The 7,861-nt window shown below is 45.8% G+C and overlaps 1 long non-coding RNA gene across 1 annotated transcript; it reads left to right on the plus strand.

Moving 5' to 3' along the window:
* The first annotated feature begins 320 nt into the window (after positions 1-320).
* On the plus strand, positions 321-4,846 carry LOC115547572 (uncharacterized). Its single transcript, XR_003977388.1, has 4 exons — positions 321-392; positions 1,418-1,567; positions 1,675-1,746; positions 4,796-4,846. It is a non-coding gene; the product is annotated as an uncharacterized LOC115547572 (long non-coding RNA).
* Positions 4,847-7,861: the final 3,015 nt, after the last annotated feature.

Raw genomic sequence — 7,861 nt, forward strand, 5'->3', positions numbered from 1 at the left:
TGTAGTGGACTCCTGGACATGTCCACTACGCTGTCTGCTATATTATACCTATTTATGTTGTATATTTATAATCAATGAAAAATAATCTTCTGTCTGTTTGTGTTTGCATGCGTCCGTGAGTCTGTGTGAAGAGTGTCTTCACTCTCATATGAGTGTCATCAGTGTCACTTCCTGACACTGATGATATCAGATTGCAGGCTGAAGACTGGTCAGAATTAAAACATGTGACGTGGTTTTTCCAGCTGATATAGCAGAGCTGACTCCTGAGAGCAGACGTATTGGCAGCTGTCAGGGAGGAACCATGGTTACCATCTCTGAACCGGACCCTGGACTCTCTGAGGAACCTGAGGACACGTCTTTGGACCGGGCGGAGACCAGGAAGAGAAGATTTGGTAGGTGCCCTTTTGAGAGGATTTTAAATAAATAATCCAGTAAAAGAAATGTGTTCTCATCTGCAGTCATTTAAACTGTACTTTTAGAAAACGTTTTTAGCTAAAGGGACGAACCTGATGAACCAGCGACCGTATAGACAGATTTATTCTCCTAAATAACGACATGTCTGTGTTCGAGACAAAAAGCTCACATTAACCTTACTTCACTTGTGATTACGCCCTTGAGTTACGGACTATTGATAGGCATCTCAAGTAGTTGTGTGTTTCGTGATATATGTTCGTTATATACGTGGAACAGAGTGCAGAGTAACTTTAGGGAGCAGAACACAAGTTTAGTTTTTTCATGACTTATTATAAATGGTAGTGCAACGTGACATTAGATTGACAATAGTTTATTTAATCAAGAATTTTGTGTTTAATTAATGGCTGCTCATTTAACTGAAGTGATATCAGGTGTACTTATGAATTTAACATAATTCTATAAGGTTTGTCATTAATATGAACATATCTTAAATTATCCCACAATACATGTCCTCATATTTTCTGCGTGGGCCGATGTGATAGACCCCGGTGACACTCAGGCCACATGTTGTCCCCCCTCCATTACTGCGTGTATACGTGTGTTTTTCTGTGTGTATAACTGTATAACTATGTGTGCGTATCTGTCAATAATGAGGGAATAATAACATGTATGCTAGAGACCAGTACTTGCTCTGCTTAAGAGCGTTCTAAACACGAGAGCCACAGTACCAGTCATCACTTACTGAGGTGTTCTCAGTAGAGGTCTTCAGGTGTTTCTTCAAGACGGGGAGGGATTCTGCAGACCGTAGGGAGTCTGGACTGTGAATGGCAGCCACGCAGCATGAATACATCTGTGTGTACATTACCCTGAGGGTCCGTGTGTGTGTGCTTGAGTGAGTCTGTGAGTCTGTGTGTAGTAGAAGAAAAAGATCCTTACGCTGATGGTATCAGTGTGCAAGCTGATGATTAGGTCAGAATGAAAACAAGTGACGTTGATTTTCCAGCTGATAGAGCAAAGAAGAAGGCTAAGTTCAGATGCCGTGGAAGCCGTCAGAGAGTAACAATGGTCACCATCTCTGAACCGGACCTTGGACTCTCTGAGGAACCTGAGGACACGTCTTTGGACCGGGAGGAGACCAGGAAGAGAAGATTTGGTAGGTGCCTCTTTATAGAGAATTTAAAATAAATAATAACTTTTTACTCAAAGTGACCGTGTGTGTGTGTGTGTGTGTGTGTGTGTGTGTATCCTACTCCTGAACAGCTCTATGGTTTCACATCACTGTCATTGTGAGCATTGGACTGCTGAGTATTCTTCTCATCTCCCTGCGCTTCAGTGAGTCTAAGTCTCCTTAATCATATCATCCTGAATAGAATTACAAACAGTCTAATCATGTTAATGATTGTAATATTAGCAATGATAATGTTAAATATTGTTTTTGTTAGATCTAGTGATAATTATAGGGTTAGCACACATACACCACACGCACACACATAAACACTGCATCCACACACACACACACACAATCCACACACACGTGCAAAAAACACACACGCACACACACTGCACACAAGGGCGCGCTGAAGCTGACGTTTCAAGACAAAGGCAGCGCAGGACACCGCATACACACACACCACACACACATGCACACACGCACGCACACACAAGCACGTGCAAACACACACTGCACACACACGGATGCAGATGTTTCAAGACAACGGCAAGATTGAGATAACAGCCCCACCGTCGACACACTCTCCCACCTGAGCCTTATGTCCATCTTAGACACTTTTTTGCAAAACGTTATTTTTCTTTAAACATTCTCCACCTCCTTGAGCCACTCGAAATGTCTTGCGATATTGAAATCCCCCCTCCCCCCTGCCGACTGTTTTAGTTGTTTTACTTTTCGCATGTTTTATGTGTAGGCTATGTGTGACTGTAGGCTACTGCTGCCTGTCTTGGCCAGTTCACTTGAAGAGATATTTAATCTCAATGACGCATTCTTCTGTTAACAAAAAAAAAACCATCTCTCACGTCAGGTAGCCAATGTACAATCTGTAATCTAGCCCTCCCAACCCCCCCCCCCCTCCCCCACACAAGCCCGTGCTTTAGTTCACTATAGTTAGGTAGGTTGCTGCCTTAGCTGTTGTTACATGAACACAATTTTCAGCTGTTTGTTATTATTATTTCCAAATAACCAATAGTAGTTGCCATGCATTTTTTAAGAATCAATGCACTTTGAGCCCGGAATAACAGTAAAAGCTATTGAATGATTGATTCACATGCAGAGTATACTACACTTTCCATTAAACAATTACCCCTGTAACCCAACAGTTAGCTGAACATTATATGGTCCCGTCCTTCTACTCCCTGTTTTCTCACCCTGTTTAAACAAGAAATCAGCTGCATTTGTCCCAGTGTTTGTGCCATGGGAAATTAAAGGTCCCATGGCATGCTACTTTATGGATGCTTTAATATAGATATTAGTGGGCCCCACCCACAGTATTTGAAGACGTTCCGAAATTCCGCCGTGGTGCAGAATTACAGCCACTATGAGCCAGTCGCACATTGAGCTTTCCCCAAATGCGCCGTTTCTGTGTCTGTAGCTTTAATGCAAATGAGGAGGAGAGAGGTGGGTCAAGGAGGAGGGTGGGGGTGTGGCCCTGAGCAGCTTGCGGCCACGGTACCATGCGCTCTGTTTACAGTGGATGTATTGCAATGGCGAGGCACACACAGCCTTTGGCCGTGTTCTGTAAATATTCTAGAACACTCCGGGTCCTCCGGCAGGAGAACTGGAGCTCTATATCTCAATAATATCACATTATACGTAGATATCTAAATCATATAATATATATTATCAGGGCCAAAAGCTGTGTGAGCCTCCAGACGATATTATGAATCTCAAACGACCACGTCGGGTTCGCCGACGTCTCTGGTTCTACCACGTCTACATCAATCTGCAGTGGACTGAATCACGACATGGAGGAGAAAGGGATTGATGCCCGCGATTGATGACCGCGTTTTTTTTCATGCCATGGGACCTTTAAGCAATAAAATACGCTCTCCTTCTCCGGTAACACAGTCGTTCGCGACGCCTTTCTTCTTCGTCTTTTCTTCAATTTGTCTCTAATGCTCCAATCTTTCATAGATCGATGCTTCGGATGTTGTGAATACGGAATATATGATGCATTGTTGCAGTGTGTTTGTGTGTCTGTGCTTCCGTGTATGTTTGTGTGCGTGTGTGTGCGGTGTGTGTGTGCGGTGTGTGCATGCAGTGTGTATGTGCGTGCGTTGCTTAACGCTTAAAATACGTTGCTTAAAATACAGTGTCAGCGGCCGCACTTATCCCGCCTCTTGCGAACTTAGACCGTACGTCATATCCCGCCCCTTGCAAGCCCACCCCCCTTGATTCTACTGATGTCTGAACGACATCGATATCTGCTTTAAGGCATCAAGTGTGAATCACCCTCAGGGTCTAATCTTCTGATATACAAATGCTGCGAACTTAAAATGATTATGCTTGCTTCATAAAGTAAGGAGAAAATTATTATGCTTGCTTCATTACGTAATAGGTGAACCAATATGTTATTTGTTGTAAGATTATAGGCAAAATGTTATTATATTATGCACTCAGAAATTTCATACATTATCGACCAGGGTTTCCATATTATAGCTATGGGTTTAAGTACAACTAGAGGTTGAGCGCACGCAACCCGCACGCGGACACTCTAGTCCTTACTTCTATATAATAGCAGGCCTGTCCCACCAGTGACTCAAGTTGGTCAGTGCGCACGTGCCAAGCAGCCTGCAGCTCTCACACACACACCGCACACAAACATACACGGAAGCACAGACAAACACACACACACACACAAACACGCACACACACACGATTGTACACACACGCACGCGCACACACGCACGCGCACACACCGCACGTCAAAACAAAGGCAGCGACACTCGCATGCTTGCTTCATTATGTAATAGCTGAACCTAAATGTTATACGTTGTAACATTATAGGCAAAATGTTATTATATTATGAGCTCATAATCAAGCTCATAATACATAATCGACTGGGGTTTCCACATTATAGCTATGGGTTTAATTACAACTAGAGGTTGAGCGTGCAATGCACGCGCTCAACCTCTAGTTGTAATAATAGCAATGATAATGATCATAATTGTTTTTGTTAGAGTTTGTGCTACTAATATGAATAATTGTAACAATAGCAACGATAATGATCTTGATAATTATAGTTATTGCTATTTTAATTAGTATTAATATTATGGACTTTGTGTTTGGTTGGCTGTGGGTCCTGTGATGAGAGACGATGTTGTTCTGTTTTAGAGCTCATATCATCTGTATTCCTCTGTCCTGTCCTAGACTCACCGTCACCCTGGAGGGAGGGGAGAGAGCACTTACTGGATGAACTCGGTGAGGGTCAGGGTTCTATTGTCGTCTATTAAGGTCATGCTTCTATGTGGTCTGTTAAGGTCAGGTCTCAGGGTTGTGTGTCCGTAACGAAGACCATAAGATAAGCAGTTCTCTGTTTGTTCAGGATTTTCTTTTACATTCAACAGATGAATTGACACTTCAGGGCTGGATGCTTTACGACAAGAGTCTCTACCTTGTTTCTACTACTAAGAAGGGCTGGAGGGCCAGTAGAGAAGACTGTCAGAAGAGAAAGGCAGACCTGGTGGTCATCAACAGCAGAGAAGAAGAGGTGTGTGTGTGTGTGTGTGTGTGTGTGTGTGTGTGTGTGTGTGTGTGTGTGTGTGTGTGTGTGTGTGTGTGTGTGTGTGTGTGTGTGTGTGTGTGTGTGTGTGTGTGTGAGTGAGACACATTGTGTGAGTGAGAGAGAGACACATTGTGTGAGTGTGAGAAAGAGCAAGAAGGAGAGAGAGAGTGTGTGTGTGTGTGTGTGAGAGAGACACATTGTGTGAGTTAGAGAGAGAGACATTGTGTGAGTGTGAGAAAGAGAGAGGGAGAGAGTGTTTTTGTGTGTGTGTGTGTGTGTGTGTGTGTGTGTGTGTTCATCTGTGTTGCATAACAACAGATGCTATTACCTTTGGGAACAGGCGTTTGTCAGCAGATTGATGGATACTTCCTGGATTGGACTGAGTGATAGAGAGACAGAGGGGACCCTCAAGTGGGTGGATGGTACCCCCATGACCTCAAGGTAAGGCTGAAGACTCTGTTCAGCAGCATCTCTTCTCTGAGAGTGACAGACTGACCTCCACTGTCTCCTCCTCGTGGTTCTCAGTTGGAGACACGTTAAACCACGCGATGACGGCGGAGTCAGAGACTGTGTCGTAGCAGGGGAGGACGGCTGGTCTGAAGAACCGTGTGACAGACTGCACCACTGGATCTGTGAGAAGGTCGTAGACCTGGATCATCTGGAGGCTGAGCGGAACAAAGAGGGTCCGTAGACTTTGTTTGTGTTCATGAGTGGAGAACGGTTCCTCCTTAAGAGTTAAAAGGTTGTTGGATGTGTTTAGATCTACTAAGGTAAGGTTTCTATTGTGGTCTACTGAGGTCAGGTTTCTATTGTGGTCTACTGAGGTCAGGTTTATATTGTGTCTACTGGGGTCAGGTTTCTATTGTGGTCTACTGTGCTTACACTGACCTAGAGGTCATGGGAGGACTCTGGAACTGCCAGTCAGCGGTCAAGAAGGCAGACTCGATTTCAGCCTACGCGTCCCTCATGACCCTTCACTTCCTGGCCCTGACAGAGACCAGGATCACTCCAGAGAACTCCTATTCCTGCTGCCCTCTCCACCGTCTACTCATTCTCGCACACCCCTAGACCATCCGGGCGAGGAGGGGGGACTGGACTCCTCATCTCGCCCATGTGGTCCTACCAGGTCCTTCCACTAGAACACTTGGCCAGATCTGCGTTTGAACTCCACGCTGTCACGGTCACCATTCCTATCAAACTCTCCATTGTGGTGATCTACCGTCCTCCAGGACCCTTCCGTGACTTCTACGACGAGATGGATGCCCTCCTCAGCTGCTTTCCTGAGGATGGCACCCCACTCGTTATCCTAGGCGACTTCAACATCCTGCCAGAGAAGTTGCACTCACCTGAACTAACCAACTTTTTCGCCACCTTTGACTTAACACTAACCCCTTCTCCTCCCACACACAGGGCCGGGAACCAACTTGACCTAATATTCACCAGGTCCTGCGGCACCTCTGCTCTCTCCGTTACCCCTCTCCCTGCGTCTGACCATCACTTTGTTGTTTTTTCTCTCCCCTTGAAATCCTCTCCCTCCCCCCGCTCTAGTTCACACATTGTCACCACTCTCCGTAACCTCAAATCCCTCTCTCCCTCTACCTTTGCCTCTACTGTTCTGTTTTCACTTCCTTCTATCGAACGATTCTCTCAACTATCCCCAGATGAATCTTCAGACACTCTGCTATCCTCCCTCTCCTCCTCCTTGGATTCCCTCTGTCCCTTCCACTCCAGACCAGCGTGATCCTCACCGCCCCCGCCTTGGCTGTCCCATCCTCTACGGACTTGTAGAACAAAGCTGCGAGCAGCGGAGAGGAAATGGAAGAGATCAGACTGTCCTAATAATCTATCTCACTATCTTTTCCTTATTTCAGATTTCACCTCTTGTGTGTCAACAACCAAATCTGCCTTCTACCGGAACAAAATCAACTCCTCTGCCTCAAACCCCAGGAAACTGTTCTCCCTGTTCTTCTCCCTCCTCAACCCTCCCTCACCCCCACCTCCTTCCTGCCTCACTGCTGATGACTTTGTTAACTACCTTACCCAGAAAGTGAAGGACATTAGTTCCTCTTTTATCCCTGCCTTCATTCTCCCTCCTCCCATCCCCTCCTCTGTCTTTACCCAATTTATCCCTCTCACCTCTGACGAGGTCAACAGAATATAACATCTAACCATGCCACCACCTGCCCCCTTGACGTCATCCCCTCCTCTCTCCTCCAGGATGTCTCAAGCGACATTCTGCCATTTCTCACATCAACTATCAATTCCTCCCTCACTTCAGGCATTGTTCCAGCGTCTTTCAAGACTGCCAGAATAAAGCCTCTCCTCAAAAAACCAACTCTTAATACCACCGACATCCAGAACTACAGACCGGTATCTCTTCTTTCGTTCCTGTCTAAAACACTGGAACGTGCCGTTGCTAACCAACTGTCCTCCTATCTCTCATCTAACAACCTCCTTGACCCTCACCAGTCAGGCTTCAAGAAAGCACACTCCACCGAGACGGCTCTCCTCGCGGTGACTGAGTCCCTCCGTGCTGCCAGAGCCTCGTCCCTCTCATCGGTCCTCATTCTGCTCGACCTGTCAGCAGCATTTGACACGGTGAACCACCAGATCCTTCTTGCCACTCTTGCCGAACTCGGAATCGCTGAATATGCTCTTTCCTGGTTCACATCCTACCTGACGAACCGCACCTATCAAGTGACATGGAATGG

Source organism: Gadus morhua, chromosome 7, assembly GCF_902167405.1.
Source record: "Gadus morhua chromosome 7, gadMor3.0, whole genome shotgun sequence".
Taxonomy (NCBI): Eukaryota; Metazoa; Chordata; class Actinopteri; order Gadiformes; family Gadidae; genus Gadus; species Gadus morhua.